Source organism: Mustela nivalis, assembly GCF_964662115.1.
Source record: "Mustela nivalis genome assembly, chromosome: 18".
NCBI classification, from domain to species: Eukaryota; Metazoa; Chordata; class Mammalia; order Carnivora; family Mustelidae; genus Mustela; species Mustela nivalis.
The window spans coordinates 50,102,145-50,122,973 of NC_139037.1; the positions used below are offsets into that span (position 1 = coordinate 50,102,145).

Below are 20,829 nucleotides of genomic sequence, written 5' to 3' on the forward strand. Positions count from 1 at the left end.
CAAGGGCGTCCTGGGGCGGTGTCTGCCGGAGTTCCCCTCACCTGGGAGGTGGAGCTTCTGAGAAAGGCATGCCCCCTCTGTAAAGGGGGGAAGGGGCTGCTGCAGTGATCCCATTTCTGACCTGCACCGCGCTGCCTCTGCCAGGAACTGGGATCTGGGAAGGGCTGGGAAGTCGAGGGGGATCGCTGGAGATTGGGTGCGTCAGGCCCGGGTCTCCCCAGAGATTAGAAAATCCCGCCATTGATTGAGAGTCTCAGCCCCTCCTCATTCCACACAAACTGTGCGTTTTCTCCTTAAAACTACCTGCCCCTCGTCAGCAGACCGCAACGCCTAGGCCCCCAGCCCGGTTCGGGGAACGTGTGGGAGAGAGGAGAGATAGGGGCGGATGTGCGGCACTTGAGGTCCAGGCCTGACTCGGAGCCCAGGGAGGATGCGGGGACTCTGGGACAGTTACAGAGGACAGACAGACGCCTCCTTCTCAGCTCTTCTTTCCCATTTCCAAGAGACACGAGTATGCAGCCCCTGCCCCACACTGAGGAGCCGCTGAGCGCTCTCACCCCGGGCCTGGAGCGGATCCGACCCTTTTCTGAGGGCGCAGGTGGAGCTCATTCCAGACGCTGTCCTATCTCTAGGCTGCTAGCCTGTGGCACCTCTCCACCGCGCCCTGTGCTCACCTGGGGGCCTACATGCCTCTGGGTGCTCACCGGAGACCCAGGTGGGTTCCCCCACCCCCAGGTGGGTCCGTGTGCAATTCGTGTTCACTGCATTGCGTGTGGAAACCTTCCCAGTGTCCCTGTGCCTGCTTCTCGGAACTTCTAAAGGGATCCTTGCAGATATAAATTACAAATTTAAGTTATGAGGATTTATGACTGAAAATATTCTCCCATTCACCGGGATTCGATAAAATGTATACATTCATTATAGAGAGAAAATTTTTTAAAGATTTTATTTATTTATTTGACAGATCACAAGTAGGCAGAGAGGTGGGCATAGAGAAAGGGCAAAGCAACCTCCCTGCAGAGCAGAGAGCCCGATGTGGCTCTATATCAGGACCCTGGGATCATGACCTGAGCCTAAGGCAGAGGCTTTAACTCACTGAGCCTTCCTGGCGCCCCCATTATAAAGAGAAATTTATGATGATAAAGTTTTGGGGTTTTTAAACAAAACATGCTTAGAAGTAAACTTTGTAAATGATGCAGGTGAATTCTGAAGTTTTTTTCATCAAATTGTCTACATGCAAATCTTAAAAATTGTTAAATTTTTATTCATTTATGAGTATGATTTATTTCTTTATACTTCTTTAAATTTATTTTTTATTTATTTTCAGCATAACAGTATTCATTATTTTTGCACCACACCCAGTGCTCCATGCAATCTGTGCCCTCTATAATACCCACCACCTGGTACCCCAACCTCCCACCCCACCCCCCACGTCAAAACCCTCAGATTGTTTTTCAGAGTCCATAGTCTCTCATGGTTCACCTCCCCTTCCAATTTCCCTCAGCTCCCTTCTCCTCTCTAACTCCCCATGTCCTCCATGCTATTAGTTATGCTCCACAAATAAGTGAAACCATATGATAATTGACTCTCTCTGCTTGACTTATTTCACTCAGCATAATCTCTTCCAGTCCAGTCCATGTTGCAAAAAAAGTTGGGTATTCGTCCTTTCTGATGGAGGCATAATACTCCATAGTGTATAGGGACCAATCTTCCTTATCCATTTGTCTGTTGAAGGGCATCTTGGTTCCTTCCATAGTTTGGCGACCATGGCCATTGCTGCTATAAACATTGGGGTACAGATGGCCCTTCTTTTCACCACATCTGTCTGTATCTTTGGGGTAAATACCCAGGAGTGCAATTGCAGGGTCATAGGGAAGCTCTATTTTTAATTTCTTGAGGAATCTCCACACTGTTCTCCAAAGAGGCTGCACCAACTTGCATTCCCACCAACAGTGGAAAAGGGTTCCCCTTCTCCACATCCCCTCCAACACATGTTGTCTCCTGTCTTGCTAATTTTGGCCATTCTAACTGGTGTAAGGTGATATCTCAGTGTGGTTTTAATTTGAATCTCCCTGAGGGCTAATGATGATGAACATTTTTTCATGTGTCTGATAGCCATTTGTATGTCTTCATGGGAGAAGTGTCTGTTCAAATCCTCTGCCCATTTTTTGATATGATTATCTGTTTTGTGTGTGTTGAGTTTGAGGAGTTCATTATAGATCCTGGATATCAACCTTTTGTCTGTACTGTCATTTGCAAATATCTTCTCCCATTCCATGTGTTGCCTCTTTGTTTTGTTGACTGTTTCCTTTGCTGGGCAAAAGCTTTTGATTTTGATGAAGTCCCAAAAGTTTATTTTCGCTTTTGTTTCCTTTGCCTTTGGAGACATATCTTGAAAGAAGTTGCTGTGGCTGTTATCCAAGAGATTACTGCCTATGTTCTCCTCTAGGATTCTGATGGATTCCTGTCTCACGTTGAGGTCTTTTATCCATTTTGAGTTTATCTTTGTGTACAGTGTAAGAGAATGGTCGAGTTTCATTCTTCTACAGATAGCTGTCCAGTTTTCCCAGCACCATTTATTGAAGAGACTGTCCTTTTTCCACTGTATATTATTTCCCATTTTGTCAAAGATTATTTGCCCATAGAGTTGAGGGTCCATATCTTGGCTCTCTACTCTGTTCCACTGGTCTATGTGTCTGTTTTTATGCCAGTACCATGCTGCCTTGGTGATCACAGCGTTGTAGTAAAGCTTGAAATCAGGTAGCGTGATGCCCCCAGTTTTATTTTTGTTTTTCAACATTTCCTTAGCAATTCGGGGTCTCTTCTGATTCCATACACATTTTTGGATTATTTGCTCCAGCTCTTTCAAAAATACCAGTGGAATTTTGATCAGAATGGCATTAAAAGTATAGATTGCTCTAGGCAGTATAGACATTTTAACAATGTTTATGGGACGCCTGGGTGGCTCAGTTGGTTAAGTGACTGCCTTCAGCTCGGGTCATGATCCCAGAGTCTTGGGATCGAGTCCCACATCAGACTCCTTGCTCAGTAGGGAGCCTGCTTCTCCCTTTGCCTCTGCCTGCCACTCTATCTGCCTGTGCCCACTCTCTCTGACAAATAAATAAATAAAATCTTAAAAAAAAAAAAAGAAAAACAATGTTTATTCTTCTGATCCAAGAGCATGGAATGGTCTTCCATCATTTTGTGTCTTCTTCAATTTCTTTCATGAGTGTCCTGTAGTTCCTCAAATACAGATTCTTTACCTCTTTGGTTAGGTTTATTCCCAGGTACCTTATGGTTCTTGGTAAGATAGTAAATAGTAAATAGAATCGATTCTCTAATTTCCCTTTCTGTATTTTCATTGTTAGTATATAAGAAGGCCACTGATTTCTGTACATTGACTTTGTATCCTGCCATGTTGCTGAATTGCGGTATGAGTTCTAGTAGTTTGGGAGTGGAGTCTTTTGGGTTTTCCATATAAAGAATCATGTCATCTGTGAAGAGAGAGAGTTTGACTTCTTCATTGCCAATCTGGATACCTTTTATTTATCTTTGTTGTCTGATTGCTGTTGCTAGGACTTCTAATACTATGTTGAACAAGAGTGGTGAGAGTGGGCATCCTTGTCTTGTTCCTGATCTCAACGGGAAGGCTGCAAGCTTTTTCCCATTGAGGATGATATTTGCTGTGTGTCTTTCATAGATAGTTTTGATGAAGTTCAGGTATGCTCCCTTTATCCCTATACTTTGAAGTGTTTTAATCAGGAACAGATGCTGGATTTTGTCAAATGCTTTTTCTGCATCAATTGAGAGGACCATGTGGTTCTTCCTCTTCTCATATTAATTTGTTCTATCACATTGATTGATTTGCAAATGTTGTACCATCCTTGGAGCCCAGGGATGAATCCCACCTGGTCATGGTGGATTATCTTTTTAATGTGATGTTGGATCCTGTTTGCTAGGATCTTGTGGAGAATCTTAGCATCCATATTCATCAGTGATATTGGTCTGAAACTATCCTTTTTGGTAGGGTCTTTGCCTGGTTTGGGGATCAGGGTAATGCTGGCTTCAGAGAAAGAGTCTGGAAGTTTTCTTCTGCTTCAATTTTTTGAAACAGCTTCAGGAAAATAGGTGTTATTTCTTCTTTGAAAGTTTGGTAGAATTCCCCAGGGAATCCGTCAGGTCCTGGGCTCTTGTTTTTAGGGAGGTTTTTGATCACTGCTTCAATCTCGTTACTAGATATTGGTCTATTCAGGTTGTCAGTTTCTTCCTGGTTCAATTTTGGGATTTATAGTTTTCCAGGAATGCATCCATTTCATCTAGGTTGCTTAGCTTATTGGCATATAACTGTTGATAATAACTTCTGATGATTGTTTCTACTTCCTTGGTGTTAGTTGTGATCTCTCCCTTTTCATTCATAGTTTTATGAATTTGGGCTTTCTCTCTTTTCTTTTCAATTAGTGTGGCCAATAGTTTATCGATCTTATTGATTCTTTCAAAAAACCAGCTTCTAGTTTCACTGATATATTCTACTGTATCTCTGGTTTCTACCTCATTGATCTCAGCTCTAATCTTGATTATTTCCCTTCTTAAAAGGGAAGAACTTGATTCTCCAGTTCTTTAAGGTGTAGAGACAGCTGTGGTGTTCTGGATTTTTCAATTTTTTTGAGAGAGGCTTGGATGGCTATGTATTTCCCCCTTAGAACGGCTTTTGCTGTATCCCATAGGTTTTGAACCGAAGTGTCTTCATTCTCATGGTTTCCATGAATTGTTTCAGTTCTCCTTTGATCTCCTGGTTGATCCAAGAATTCTTAAGCAAGGTGGTCTTTAGCTTCCAGATGTTTGAGTTCCTTTGGAACTTTTCCTTGTGATTGAGCTCCAGTTTCAAGGCATTGTGATCTGAGAATATGCAGGGAATAATCTCAGTCTTTTGGTATCAATTGAGTCCTGATTTGTCCCCCAACTTTCCTAAGATAAAGGGGGATTAGAAATTGGTTTACCTATAGGGATAGTGTTGATTGGGGAAAGGGGTTTACTTTGAAGTTTAACTCTATATGAATATTAGAAAATAAAAATAAAAAGGAATAAACTAGACTAAACTAAACTAAAATTGTTTAAAAAATCAAAAAATAGAAATGCAAAAGAAAAACACAAGTGTATGTATCAAAAAGTTCAGGTTGGAAGGTTATTATGGAATTTGATATACTGGACATCTCACTGTGATGGTAAATAGGTTAAAAAATTATCTTTTTTAAGATAAAAATTATCTTTTTATCTTATCTTTATTTTTTATCTTTTAAGATAAAAATTATCTTTTTTAATAACCTTTTGAGAAGGTTTCATGTGCACTTGAGAAGAATGAGTATTCTGTTGTTTTAGGGTGGAATGTTCGGTATATATAAACTATGAGGTCCATCTGGCCCAATGTGTCATTCAATGCTCTTGTTTCTTTATTAATTTTCTGCTGTGGTGATCTGTCTATTTCTGAGAGAGGCGTGTTAAGATCTCCTACTATTAATGTATTCATATCGATATGATTCTTTATCTTGATTAACAGTTTTCTTATGTAATTGGCTGCTCCCATATTGGGGGCATAGATACTTACAATTGTTAGATCATCTTGGTGGAGAGTCCCTTTAAGAATGATGTAGTGTCCTTCTGTATCTCTGGTCTTTAGTTTAAAATCTAATTTATCTGATATGAGAATTGCTACCCCAGCCTTCTTTTGAGGCCCATTGGCATGAAAGATGCTTATCCATCCCTTCACTTTCGGTCTGGTTGTATCTTTAGGTTCAAAATGGGTCTCATGTAGACAACATATGGATGGGTCCTGTCGTTTTATCCAATCTGCAACCCTATGCCGTTTTATGGGCGCATTTAGGCCATTCACATTGAGACTGATTATTGATAGATATGTTTTTATTGACATCGTGTTACCTTTGAAGTCTTTCTTTCTGTACATTGTCTCTATATTTCTGTTCAATGCTATTCTTAGGATTTTTTCTCTTTTATAGAACCCCCCTTAATATTTCCTGCAGTGTCGGCTTGGTGGTTGCATAGTCTTTTAAGCCTTGTCAGTCTTGGAAACTCTTTAACTCTCCATCCATTTTGAATGTCAGTCTTGCTGGATAAAGTATTCTTGGCTGCATGTTTTTCTCATTTAGTGCCTTGAATATATCTTGCCAGCCCTTTGGCATGCCAGGTCTCTGTGGACAGGTCTGACGTTATTCTGATGGGCTTTCCTCTGTAAGTATGGAGCCTCTTTGTCCTAGCAGCTTTCAAGAGATTATACCTACAATTATGATTCCTCAATTTGACTATCAGGTGTTGTGATGTTTTTTTGGAATGTATAATCTTGGGTGGAGACCTTTCAGTCTCTAGTACATGAACACTGTTCCATTCAAAGATTGGGAAAATTTTCATGAAGAACTTGTTCCACTATATCTTCTAGACTTCTTTCTTTCTCCTCCCCTTCAGGGATTCCAATAATTCTGACTTTGGAACGCTTCATGGCATCATTTATTTCCCTGATTCTGTTTTCGTGGTTTCTAAGCTGTTTCTTCCAGGCTTCCTCCTGATCCTTTCTCTCTATCTGTTTGTCCTCCAGATCACTAATTCTATCTTCTGTCTCAGTTACCCTAGCTTTGAGAGAATTTAGATTAGATTGGACTCATTGAGAGCACTGTGAAGCTCATCCCTGGTAGTTTTCAGCTCAGCTCTAACATTGTGAACATCCTGTCTGGTCGCTTTCAGTTCGGCCCTAATCAATTCCGTTTGGTCATCCATGGCTTTCTCCAACCTAGCTATTGCCTGGATATTTGTTAGCCTGAATTCTCTTTCCGACATATTGTCTATGTTGATAGCTATTAGCTCTGTTGCTGAAGGTCCATCCTCTGTATTTTTCTTCTGTTGGGCATTCCTCCTCCTAGTCATTTTGGTGAGAGATGACTGAACATATGTAGCTGGATGTATCGACCGTGGTGCAGTCAAGGTGCACCCTGGAACACTTCTGAGCAATCAGGATTCCCCACCCATATGAGAGACAAAAGAAAAGAAAAAGAAAAAAAGAAGAGAGAGAGAGACAGGAAAGAAAGGGAAGATCAAAGAGAAGGTTCAGCCCAAATGGGCCCCAAGGTAAGATTTAGGAAGTATCCAATCAAAGACAGACAAACACAAAGACTAATAAAAGTATATGACAAGAGGAAAAAATATATATATATATATGCAAATAAAGGAAGAACCTCATCAAAAAGAACCCCAAGTATAAGATTTATATACTATCAGGACAAACACAAAAACACAGAAACACTGGCGGAAGAAAAAGATGGATGAGTGGTAATAAATTCTCAGTGTGGGTGAGGAAGTTTGTTTTGATTCCTCCTGGATGTATCTTGATATCTTTGTTAAATGACTCAACTTTCCTAAGATAAAGGGGGATTAGAAATTGGTTTACCTATAGGGATAGTATTGATTGGGGAAAGGGGCTTACTTTGAAGTTTAACTCTATATGAATATTAGAAAATAAAAATAAAAAGGAATAAACTAGACTAAACTAAACTAAAATTTTAAAAAAATCAAAAAATAGAAATGCAAAAGAAAAACACAGGTGTATGTATCAAAAAGTTCAGTTTAGAAGGTTATTATGGAATTTGATATACTGGACATCTCACTGTGATGGTAAATAAGTTAAAAAATTATCTATTAAAAAAAACAGAATAGTGGGAACGAGTTAAAAATAAAAGTTGTCCTATGAAGTAGTGGTGGTTGTTCTCTTGTAGTCTTCTTTTTTTTTTTTTTTTCTCCTTTCTTGGTTTGTTTTTTGGGACAGGGGACTGCCACGTGGGTTTTCATTCAATGAGGTTCCCTGAGTTAAGTCCCCTGCCCCCCCTCAAGGAGGTGGGCTCTAAGGAAACTGGTTTTTTTCAGGCTTTTGTTCTCTGGTGGTTTTTATGTCTGTTCATTTTTTTTTTTCTCTCACCTTGACCGCTTTTGATGGTTTTTGTAGTTTTAGAGGAAAACAAACTGCATCCTGGCCTCCCTCTCAGAGAGAAGCCTCAGTCTGGCTGCAGAGCCCAAATAAGTTCCCAAATGGCCGCTGGCAGAGCAGGTTCCAAGTCGTGATCCCTGGGGACACAGGATCTTTTGCTTGTACCCAAAACCTCGGCCGTGGCAGCTGTCTGGGCAGCTCCAGACCACCAGAGAGGTTCCAAGCAGTGATCGCACACTGAGATTTTCCCACTGGCCCAGGCTGGGAGTGCCTGGTCTTTCCGGGTCTAAAAGCGCCCAGCTTGCGCGCACCAATTTCAGGGGAGACTGTGGGTCGCGCACGCTTTTCAGGCTCTGAGAATGGGGCGCAGGTCCAAAAGCACCAGTCTGGGCCTTCGGGCACCTCTTTCAGGGGAGAATTTGGGGCACACATCTTGGGCTCTGAAATAAAGGCGTGGGTCACAGAGCGCCAGCCGGGCCTTTGTGTACCTCTTTCAGGGGAGAATGAGGGGCACATGCATCTCAGGCTGCATAGCAAGGCTTGGGCGTTCTGTCCTCTGGTGAGGCACCCAGCCCCTCACAGGAGCCAGACCCCATGCGTTCTCGGGCACACTGGCGGCTTAGGAACCAAGACCTGGCTTCTCCACTGCACTCTCTCTAGCTCAGCACCAGGGGAGGCTTTCCTGGGACCGGGGACTTAAGCCCCTGTCACTAGCTGCCCCGATTCCCACAATCCCCCCCCCCCGCATTTTTTTGCTCTTTTGAAGTGCTTTCAACCAGTCTCCAAGTTAATGCTGGTCCCCAGACGCAGGGCACTCTCATTCCTATTACGGGGCTCCTATTACGGGTATTACTTTCCAACCAGTCACCTCTGGTGGCTCCCTCCCCCTTTTGTTTATCTTCCGATATCAGGCCACTGTTCCCACTCCAGTTTACCTGCCCACTGGCATCTTCTGCCCCTGTAGAGATCCAGACGTGTATAATTCTGAACTCAGGCTGATTTCATGGGTGATCGGAGTTCTGTGGTTGGTAATCAGCTCACTTTAGGGTACAGGTTTAAAAGGCGCCTCCTCTTACTTCCCTGCCATCTTATCCCCCCGCTCTTTATTCTTTTTAACTTTATTTTAGGTTTTTTTAAATTAACATATAATGTAGTATTTGCTTTGGGGTACAGGTCTGTGAATCACCAATCTTACACATTTCACAGCACTCACCATAGCACATACCCTTCCCAATATCTATAACCCAGCCACCCTATCCCTCCCACTCCCCAGCAAATCTCAGTTTGTTACTTGAGATTAAGAGTCTCTTATGGTTTGTCTCCCTACCCTGTCCCATCTTGCTTCATTTTCCCCTCCCTACCCCTGATGACCCTCTGCCTGCTCTCAAATTCTTCATATCAGAGTACATATGATAATTGCCTTTCTCTGATTGACACATTTTGCTTACCATAAAACCCTCTAGATCCATCCATGTCATTGCTAATGGCAAGAATGGGGGGGGGGGTTGATGGCTGTATAGTATTGCATTGTGTATATACACCACATCTTCTTTATTGGTTCATCTTTTAATGGACAGCTAGGTTCTTTCCATAGTTCAGCTCTTGTAGACATTGCTGCTATAAACATTCAGGGACACATGCCCCTTCAGATCACTTCATTTGTATCTTTAGGGTAAATACCCAGCAGTGCGATTGCTGGGTGGTAGGGTAGCTCTGTTTTCAACTTTTGCGGTACTTCTATACTGTTTTCCAGAGTGGCTGCACCAACTTGCATGCATTCCCACCAACAGTGTAGGAGAGTTCCCCTTTCTCCGCATCCTCACCGACATTTGTCCTTTCCTGGCTTGTTAATTTAAGCCATTCTGACTGGTGTGAGGTGGTATCTTATTGTGGTTTGATTTGTATTTCCCTGATGCCGAGTGATGTGGAGCACTTTTTCATGTGTCTATTGGCCATCTGGATGTCTTCTTTGCCAAAACGTCTGTTCATGTCTTCTGCTCATTTCTTGATTGGATTCTTTGTTCTTTGGGTGTTGAGTTTAATACGTTCTTTGTATATTTTGGATAATAGCCCTTTATCTGATATGTCATTTGCAAATATCTTTTCCCATTCTTTCAGTTGTCTTTTTGTTTTGTTGACTCTTTCCTTTGCTGTGCAAAAGCTTTTGATCTTGATGAAATCCCAATAGTTCATTTTTGCCCTTGCTTCCCTTGCTTCTGGTGATGTTTCTAGGAAGAAGTTGCTGCAGCTGAGGTTGAAGAGGTTGCCACCTGTGTTCTTCTCAAGAGTTTTGATGGATTCCTGTCTCACACTGAGGACTTTCATCCATTTTGAGTCTATTTTTGTGTGTGGTGAAAGGAAATGATCCAGTTTCATTCTTCTGCATGTGGCTGTCCAATTTTCCCAACACAATTTGCTGAAGAAACTGTCTTTTTTCCATTGGACATTCTTTCCTGCTTTGTCGAAGATTAGTTAACCATAGAGTTGAGGGTCCATTTCTGGGCTCTCTATTCTGTTCCATTGATGTATGTGTCTGTTGTTGTGACAGTACCTTATTGTCTTGATGATTACCCTTTTTTTTTTTTAACTTTTTATTTTTTATAAACATATATTTTTATCCCCAGGGGTACAGGTCTGTGAATCACCAGGCTTACACACTTCACAGCACTTGCTGTGATGATTACCCTTTTGATGATTAGTTTGAAGTCTTGAATTGTGATGCTGCCAACTTTGGTTTTCTTTTTCAACATTCCTCTGGCTACCCAGGGTCCTTTCTGGTTCCATATAAATTTTAGGATTATTTGATCCATTTATTTGAAAAAATGATGGTTTTGGTAGGGATTGCATTAAATGTATAGATTACTTTAAGTAGCATAGACATTTTCACCATATTTCTTCTTCCAATGCATGAGCATGGAACATTTTTCCTTTTTTTTTTTTTTTTTTTTGCATCTACCTCTGTTTCTTTCCTGAGTCCTTTATAGTTTTCTGAGTACAGAGTCTTTGACTCTTTGCTTAGGTTTATTCCTAGGTATCTTGCTGTTTTGGGTGCAATTATAAATGCAATCAACTCCTTAATTTCTCTTTCTTTTGTCTTGCAGTTATATATATGCTGTTATATAGGCTATATATATATATGTTGTTATATAGAAATGCAACTGATATATATATATATATATATATATATATATATATATATAGAAATTGAACTGATTTCTGTGCATTGATTTTATATTCTGACACTTTACTGAATTCATGTATGAGTTCTAGCTGTTTTAGAACGGAGTCTTTTGGGGTTTTTTCATAAAATATATCATCTGCAAAGAGTGAGAGTTTGACTTCTTCTTTGCTGATTTGGATGGCATTTATTTCTTTTTGTTACCTGATTGCTGAGGCTAGGACTTCTATTATTATGTTGAATAGCAGTGGTGACAGTGGACAGCCCTGCTGTGTTCCTGACCTTAGGGGAAAAGCTCTCAGTTTTTTTCCCATTGAGATTGATATACTCTGTGGTTTTTCATAGATGGCTTTGATGATATTGAGGTATGTACCCTCTGTCCCTACACTGTGAAGAGTTTTGATCAGGAAGGGATGCTATATGTTGTCAGATGATTTTTCAGCATCTATTGAGAGTATGGTTCTTGTCCTTTCTTTTATTAATGTATCACATTGTATTGATACATTGTATCAATGTATCACATTGATTAATTTGTGGATGTTGAACCAACCCCACAGCCCAGGAATAAATCCCCCTTTGTCATGGTGAATAATCCTTTTAATATACTGTTGAATCCTATTGGCTAGTATTTTGGTGAGAATTTTTGCATTTATGTTCATCAAGGATATTGTTCTGTAAGTCTCCTTTTTGATGGAGTCTTTGTCTGAATTTGGGCTCAAGGTAATCCTGGCCTTTTAAAATGAGGTTGGAATTTTACCTTCCATTTCTATTTTTTGGAACAATTTCAGGAGAATAGGTATTAATTCTTCTTAAAATGTTTGGTAGAATCCCCCTTGGAAGTGTCTGACCCTAGGCTCTTGTTTCTTGGGAGACTTTTGGTGACTGCTTCAATCTCCTTACTGGTTAGGGGTCTGATCATGTTTTCTATTTCTTCCTCGTTCAGATTTGGGAGTTTATATGTCTCTAGGAATGCATCCATTTCTTCCAGATTGTCAAATTTGCTGGCATATAGGTGCTCATAATATGTTCTTATAGTTGTTTGTGTTTCTTTGGTGTTGGTGGTGATCTCTCCTCTTTTATTCATGATTTTATTAATTTGGGTCCTTTCTCTTTTCTTTTTGATAAGTCTGGCCAGGGGTTTATCAATCTTATTAATTCTTTCAAAGAACCAACTCCTAGTTTTGTTGAATTGTTCTACTGTTCTTTTAGTTTATTTTTCATTGATTTCTGCTCTGATCTTTATTATTTCTCTTTTCCTGCTGGATATAGGCTCTCATTGCTGTTCTGTCCCCAGCTCCTTTAGGTGTGGGGTTAGGTTGTGTACTTGAGACCTTTCTTGTTTCTTGTGAAAGGCTTGTATTGCTATACACTTTCTTCTCAGGACCACCTTTGCTGTGTCCCAAAGATTTTGAATAGCTGTGTTTTCATTTTCATTTGTTTCCATGATTTTTCTTAATTCTTCCTTAATTTTCTGGTTGACCCACTCATTCTTTAGTAGGATGCTCTTTACCATCTACATATTTGAGTTCTTTCCAACTTTAATCTTGTGGCTGAGTTCTAGTTTCAAAGCATTGTGGTCTGAAAATATGCAGGGAATGATCCCAGTCTTTTGGTACCAGTTCAGACATGATTTGTGACCCAGGATATGATCTGTTCTGGAGAATGTTCCATGTGCACTAGAGAAGAATTGTGTATTCTGTTGCTCTGAGATGGGATGTTCTAAACATATCTGTGTTGTCCATCTGGCCCAGTGTGTCATTTATATAAAGCCTTTATTTCCTTGTTGATCTTTTGCTTGGGTGATCTGTCCATTTCAGTGAGGGGGTTTTAAAGTCCCCTACTCTTATTGTATTATTGTTGTTGTATTTCTTTAATTTTGTTAAAATTGGTTTATATAATTGGCTGCTCCTATGTTAGGAGCATAGATATTTAAAATTGTTAGATCTTCTTGTTGGAGAGGTCCTTTAAGTATGATGCAGTGTCCTTCCTCATCCCTTATTATAGTCTTTTGATTAAAAATCTAATTTATCTGATAGAAGGATTGCCACCCCAGCTTTCTTTTGATGTCCATTAGCATGGTAAATTGTTTATCATGCCCTCACTTTAAATCTGGAGGTGTCTTTGGGTCTAAACTGAATTTCTTACAGACAGCATATTGAGGGTCTTTTTTTAAATCCATTGATATCCCGTGTCTTTTGATTGGGCATTTAGCCCATTTACATTCAAGGTACCTATTGAAGGACATGAATTTAGTGCCATTGTTTTTCCTGTATGGTGACTGCTACTGTATATTGTCTCTGTTCCTTTCTGGTCTGTTACTTTTAGGATCTCTCTTTGCTTAGAGGACCCCTTTCAATATTTCCTATAGAGCTGGTTTGGTGTTTGCAAATTCTTTTAGTTTTTGTTTGTCCTGAAGCTTTTTATTTCTTCTCCCATTTTCAGTGAAAATCTAGCCAGATATAGTATTCTTGGCTGCATTTTGTCCTGTATACTGCTCTGATTATATCATGTCCATCCTTTCTGACCTGTCTGGTCTCTATGGGTAGGTGTTCTGCCAATCTATTATTTCTATCATTGTATGTTACAGACCTCTTGTCCAGAGCTGCTTTCAGGATTTTCTCTTTGTCACTGAGACTTGTAAGTTATCCTATTGTTAGATGATGGTGAGTTAACCTATTTTTATTGATTTTGAGGGGGTTCTCTGTGCCTTCTGGATTTAGATGCTTGTTCCCATTGCCAAACTAGGAAAATTCTCTGCTGTAATTTGCTCCAATATACCTTCTGCCTTTCTCTCTTTCTTCTTCTTCTTTGATCCCGATTATTCTAATATTGTTTCACCTTATGGTATCACTTATCTCTTGAATTCTCCCCTTATGGTCTAGTAGATGTTTATCTCTCCTTTTCTCAGCTTCTTTATTTTCCATCATTTGGTCTTCTATATCACCAATTCTCTCTTCTGCTTCATTCATCCTAGCAGTAAGAGCATCCATTTTTTATTGTATTTCATGAATAGCTTTTAAAATTTCAACGTGGTTATATTTTAGTTCTTTTATTTCTCCAGAAAGAGATTTTATTTCTCCAGAAAGGAATTCTCTAGTATCTTCCTTGCTTTTTAAAGAAGCTAGCACCTTGATAATTATCATTCTGAACTCTAGTTCTAACATCTTACTACTGTCTGTATGGATTAGGTCCCTAGCCATTGGTACTGCATCTTGTTCTTTCTTTATTTTTTTTTTAGATGAATTTTTCCAATTTGTCATTTTATCCAGAGAATAATAGATGAATGAGAGAACAAAATGCTAAGGGGGTAGCAAGCACCCCCAGAAAAGCATACACTAACCAAATCAGAAGAGACTCAAAAGCCAGGGGGAGAGGAAAGGAGGGGGAAAAAAACGTGCGTGTGTGTGTGTGTGTGTGTGTGTGTGTGTAGACTGGTGAATAGAACAGAGCCACACACTTGATTTTGGGTGTATTTTGGTCTGTTAGAAGAAACTGCTTCCCAGAATATTAAAGAAAAAAAAAAAACTTGCACATATACAAAAATAAGCACAATGAAGGGATGGAATATGACTAGAAAGATGAAAATTTTAAAAGAGTCTAAAAAAAGAATTAATAAGATAAGAAATTTGTTGGAAAAGGGGGAAAAAAAAGAGGAAAGAGACTGGAGGCTACAACAAAGCCATGTTCTAAATTTAGGGTATATTTTGATCTGTTGGAAGAAACTCTATCCCAAAATTTTAAAGAAAGATAAATCTATGTGTATACAAAAAATACATACAATGAAGGGATAGAACATGACTATAACAATGAAATTTTTAAATGGTTTTTAAAGAACTATTATAAAATAAAATAGTTAAAAGAGGAAAGAGGAAATTTTTTAAAAATAGAATAAGAAAAAAATAAAATTACAAAAATTTAACTTTGAAAGACTAAAGAATCAAGGGAGAAAAGCCATGAATTCTTTGTTGTTTTCCCCTAGCTTCATAGTTCCACAGTTCTCATTCATCAGTGAACTCGGTCTTGGCTGGGTGTCCTTGCTGATCTTCTGTGGGAGGGGCCTGCTGTGGTGATTCTCAAATGTCTTTGCCCAATGCAGAGTTGCACTGCCCTTGCCAACAACCAGGCTAAGCAATCTGCTTGGGTTCATTTTTCAGAGCTTTTGTTCTCTGAACACTTTCCTTAGAGCTCTGGAGGACAGGAATGAAAATGGCAGCCTCCCAATCTCCAGCCCAGAGGAGGTGAGAGTTGGCCCCTCTTCTCACTGTGCCCATGGAGAAAAGCCATCAATCCCTCCCATCTCCCTGGTCTCCAGCCTGGCCAGGCTTGAAGCTCACCCAGCCTGTGACCAAGCATTTCTATCTCTGGGGCACAGCCCTCTATGGTCTCCAAACCCAGCTGTTTCCTGCTACTCATTCCTGTGCTGCTCCTCCCCGAAGAAGGAGGGGTCTCCCTGGATCTGCCACATGTGGGGTGCCTGCTTGAAGATCATGGTTTAAGGTAATCCCAAGCTGAGCACCCCTCCTCAGCTCGGTCTCTGCCACAGGTTTCTCCCCTCCAATACCTGGGGGCTCTGCCACACTCAGACACCACAGGTCTTTTTGTGACCCCACGGGTCCTGAGCCACACTGTCCTCGCAAGGACTCCACCCACCCCACACCCTGTTTAACCTCTGGAGCAACGTCCCTCAGTGGAACAGACTTCTACAAGTTTGGATTTTGTGCTCCGCTGCTCGGTTCCCTGCAGTGTATCTTCCTCTCACCTCAGATTCACTTCCTGGCATGTCCTACCTTGCAGAAAGTGGTCGCTTTTCTGTTCCTAGAATTGCTGCTCTTCTCTTTGATCTACTGTTGAGTTTGTAGGTATTCAGAAGGTTCGATAGCTATCTGGCTTGACTCCTGGGACCCAATATTTAGATCTCCTACTCCTCCACCATCTTGCTCCTCCCCTATTTCTTTATACTTTCTAAATAATAGCTAAGTATATATAACAGTGATATTGGTTTGGTTATATTAATTTTATATTCTATTAATGGTACAGAAACTCCACCTTTGGTGCTTTACAACTGATCTCCTTGATTTATTGATAATCATTATATCAATCTCAAAAAAAAAAGAAAGTTACCTCTTTATTTCCAGATTGTGTACCAGTGTTATTTGCAGCAAATGCCTTATGATAATGACACCAAAGTATGATGTTAACATGAATCTAAGTGTTGCTTTAGGAAAACATCTTAATTAATAGCCAAAATGATTTAATTATTGTACATCAAACACACATGCTAAAAATCTGTATTTTTATGTATATAGCAATACTGACCTGTCTTTTTCAGGTCATTTCTCTGTTACATTCAAGATTTATTAGGAAAAAGAATTATGCTTTTCTTAGTACAAATTAGGAATAGAACATTTCCAGGGCTTGTACATTTCCTGACTTATTCAAATTTTATAGCACTAGTGAGATACATTTAAAAGCCTTCTTGGTATTACACATTTGGATATTAACCAACCGAATGATGTTTATTCTTCATTCATATGTTCTGAATTGTATAAGATTATTTGAAATTTTTATTGGGAGATTAATAATTAGAATTAATCTATACTTTTTTTGTTTTTTTATGTGAAAACAGGTTAAAATAGGTTTGCAGAATTATCTAATTTTCTAATTATCTAATATTCACCAGTTTTATAACAACACTGATTTTCTCTGTTCCTTAAGGGCTTGGGGTGAGAGGGGATGCCTTTGAAGATAAAAATCAAAAATTGCTGTTCTTCCTTGAAATCTTTTGGTAGTTTCCAGAGCTCTCTGTGACTGACAGAGATAGAGAGAGATGAGGAGGAGGAGGACAGCAATGATGCTGATGATGGTAGTGATGATGAGGATGGTGATGGTGATGATGGAGATGATGGTGGTGATGGTGATATCCTACCTAGATACTTCAAATAACTAACACACTTATATGGTAGGCATTGAATTCTCTCTCTCTCTCAATATATTCATATCTATATATATTAATTCATATGTACATAAATATGAATATGCCTCTTCATTATATTTATGGCCAACCTCTCATTCTTGAACACTGGGTCCTGAATTATTGAAAAAAGCAAGTTCCCCTATCCAAAAGAGGTAGCTTACATGATCAGAATGAACACAGAAATTAAATAGCTCAAGTATTTCTATATTGAGAGACAATTTTACATACTGAATTTCTGAGCTAGGGGATATAGGAAGACTCTATGCCAATGGGACCCAGAAGCAAAGCCTCAATTCATAAAACATGAGGACATAGAAAGAATCCAATGAGAACAGAGGTGATCCTTCAGTAGCAGAGAAAGTGTCCATTAGGGACTCTGTATTAGTTATATCACAAGAAATGGGGCAGGTACAAGACCACAGAGCCCAGAGGACAAGTTTGAGTCCCATCAACACCTCATTTTCCCCCATACTTTTATGGTTCTCAGAAGTGACTGATACCATCTGCCCATCACAAAGCAAAGAAGACACCAACACTGGGGAGTAGTGGATAGTATGGGGATGGCATGGATGGTTAAGCCCTGTCAAGGGGAAGCAGGTGCCCTGGGTGGACATTCAGGATCCTGGGTGATTTTCATCTGCTCTGACCTCTGTGACCTCTCTACCTTAATTCCTGCCCACCCAACTCCCAGAGTACACAGTGGAGAATCTCATCCTCATGGACATGGCTGCTGTGATCCTAGTGGTCCTCGGGATTCTCCTCTTTCAGACTTGGTACAGTGAGAGAAGAGCCCAAGATGCAGCCAGGAGGCAAAAACAAGAGAGAACAATGCCACAATCAGAATAGTGGAGCCTTGGGAAGTACATCTTGTGTGCCCAGAGGTTCTGGAAGAGCATGTGGGGTATGTGCCTTGTGAACTGTCTGCAGGTCATTGTGAGGAGGGAGAGGAATCATGGTTCCCAGTGTAGGGACAATGCATGCCCTCTTCTGCCTTTGAATTATGGACTCCCCTTTCCAACCACTTTTGAGTTGTCTTCACTGGCTCTCATCTTCCCCCAACCAGCTGACACCTGCATGGCAGACTTCAGTCCACATTGCCATACACTGCCATCCTCTGGTTCCAATTTCAGTGAACACATTTTCCCATTTTCCTCCCTTGCAATCACCATAAACCTTGAGGAACACGAGGGTCTCCTTCTTTCAGTTCAAATAATGGAGGCTGTTTGAATGGATCACAAATTGGCATCAAAAGTTGCAGCCTGAAAGGGATAATCCAGGAGATGCCCCCACACCCTCTGAGCATCCCTCAACTTCCACCAGATGGCCTGTCTGTGCTGCCTCTGAGAAACCCGTGTACAAAATGCTGGATCCTGGTGTTGGCCAGTATCTCTGCTGAAACTCCTCCCTTCATACGCAACTTCAGGGTCCCACCGTGAGGTCCCTCATGGTGAGGAACGTGCAGAACTGATGTGACAAACCAATACAAATCAACATAGAACCCATTAATGCCACTCTGAGAGCACTAAAGTTTACCCAGGTTTCCTTACATTTTATGTGAAATGATTACTTCTATTTCTCTAGGCCCAGTTTCAGCGAACTCACAAGACTGAGTGTTGAGGACTCCAGATGGGAGGTTAATAGTTACAGTGTGCTACCAGTCATGGGAGGGCCAGGAGCACACAGGCCCATGAAATTAAGAGATTCCAGATCCTTAAAAACTTGAACCCAGAAGCATGTGTCACCAAGAAATTCCACTTCTGGGCATAAGTTGTAGTTCGCAAGATAGACAGTTCTGGAGATCCCATACAACCCCGCGCCTAAAGCGAACAAAAGGGTCCTGACAAATCTGTAAAGAGGGTAGATCTTGTGTTAAGCTCTCTTATTACCATAATGAAAAGCAGACATGAAGGAGAATTGCATCCATGTAACTGAGGAGACACTATGCAAGTGAGTTCATCCAAGGACTCACAAGGGACAAAAGGTGGTGGCAATCAAATGTCCACCAGCTGACAATGGATTAACAAGCATTAGCTGTGTCCAGCTAGTAGTTTGCACAAAGCATGGAGACAGATTCTAGAAGAGCTAATGCCTGGGGGACAAGAGGACATGCAGAGGCAGGAATGACTTGGGTTTTGCTGGAGAGAAGGTAGTGCTGTCCCAGAAACAGAACGTAATAGAGAGACAGTGTGTGAAGAAAACAAACGTAACCCCAAGTCCAGAGCCAAGTGGTGGTTCCCTCAGTGAGTCAGTTTAGTCTAGAAACATGTTTCCCAGCCTTCTCTGGGGTCATCCATACTGGATAGCCCCAACACCTTCCTGTCAAATGAACAGGATGACATCTCCACACAGTTCTTTCCCTGAGCCCTCCTTCCATTACCTGTCCACACCACAATCAGGATCAGTGGAAGACTGGAGATGTCCTGTTAGAGCCACCACATCAGCCTTCCTTTCTTGCTTCTCCTCCAGGTCCTGACTCCCTGAGGAACTGTCTTACTCTCATAGCTCTGTACCTCCTCATCACTGCCTCTCCCCTGAACAAAACCTGCCCATCTGTCTCTACCTTACTCCAGTGACACCCAGTCTCTACATCTTACCCTCCACGGGCTGACAACCAGGCTGAGCTACCCTCTCCAGCTCCTCCCCACAAGCAAGCTCATCCCAGTTTACCACCTCCCCTCTACACACACACACACACAGACACACGCGCACACACACACACACACACACACACACACACAGAGTCATAACCACATGTGTGTCTTCTGGGAATGTGACAGGGGAGATAATCTCAACAGAGCAGACTCCTTCCAAACCTCCTAGGCCATGAAAACAAAAAAAGAACCATCGCTGACTCTTCCTACCAACTGTGAATGTATTTGTGTTCCTGGGATTCTGTAAGAAGCTCACAAGAAACCACAAACACCACTTAGAATGGCATTCAGCTCATCAGGCAGCCAGCCAACGAAGATGAGGGTGTCATCGCTGCTGGGTACCATACCCTCCTCCACAGAACACGGCCTCCCTAGCGGTGATCTCCTCACAACAGCAATCTGTTCACACGTTACCCTACTGACAATGTTCCTGCTCCTGAAGGTAAAATCCAGGAACACATGTGGGTGTGGGAGCGGTTCCCCACTCCCTGAGGACGCAGTACCAGGAGAGTTCAGCACCTTGGGCAAGGATGACACCACTCAGCACACTTGAGCTCACCCTGTCTTGTGTTGGACTCTCTATCCCGGAGGGTCCCCACCAACTGTGACTAAGCTTGTGAGATGTCACCTGGCTCTGAGCCTCTCTGTCCTCGGTTTCTCTCTTCCTCTATGGTTTACCAAACTATCACCTGATTTCGCTTTCTCAAGGGTTTGTATTGTCTGCTGTCACTGTCACAGTCCCATGCATCCAGGAAAGGAACGAGACTGTCCTCTCACCAATGAGTCCCCAGTGCCTGGCACCATGACCGGATGTGGCCACTGCTCACTGAACAGGGGCTAACTGCCAGCGTGGTGGGAGGAAGGATAAAAATTTGCCTTGACAGAAACCCAGAAAAGGGAAGTGTCTCAGCCCACGTCACACAGCTTCTGTGTGAGACAGGGCAGAAATGGAACTGAAATGGGGCTGATTCCTTGGCTCTGCCCTACCTCCCCCAGTTTGAGTCCTGGAACCAGTGTCTCTCTCTAGACTTGGGCTTGTTGG

General features: G+C 41.3%; 1 pseudogene across 1 annotated transcript in view; it reads left to right on the plus strand.

Moving 5' to 3' along the window:
- LOC309853925 (leukocyte immunoglobulin-like receptor subfamily A member 6) overlaps positions 1 to 20,829 on the plus strand; it is a 28,061-nt pseudogene that overhangs the window by 2,342 nt on the left and 4,890 nt on the right. The window contains exon 4 of the transcript XR_014316606.1: positions 504 to 598. The product of XR_014316606.1 is annotated as a leukocyte immunoglobulin-like receptor subfamily A member 6 (transcript). The remainder of the gene's footprint in view (positions 1 to 503; positions 599 to 20,829) is intronic.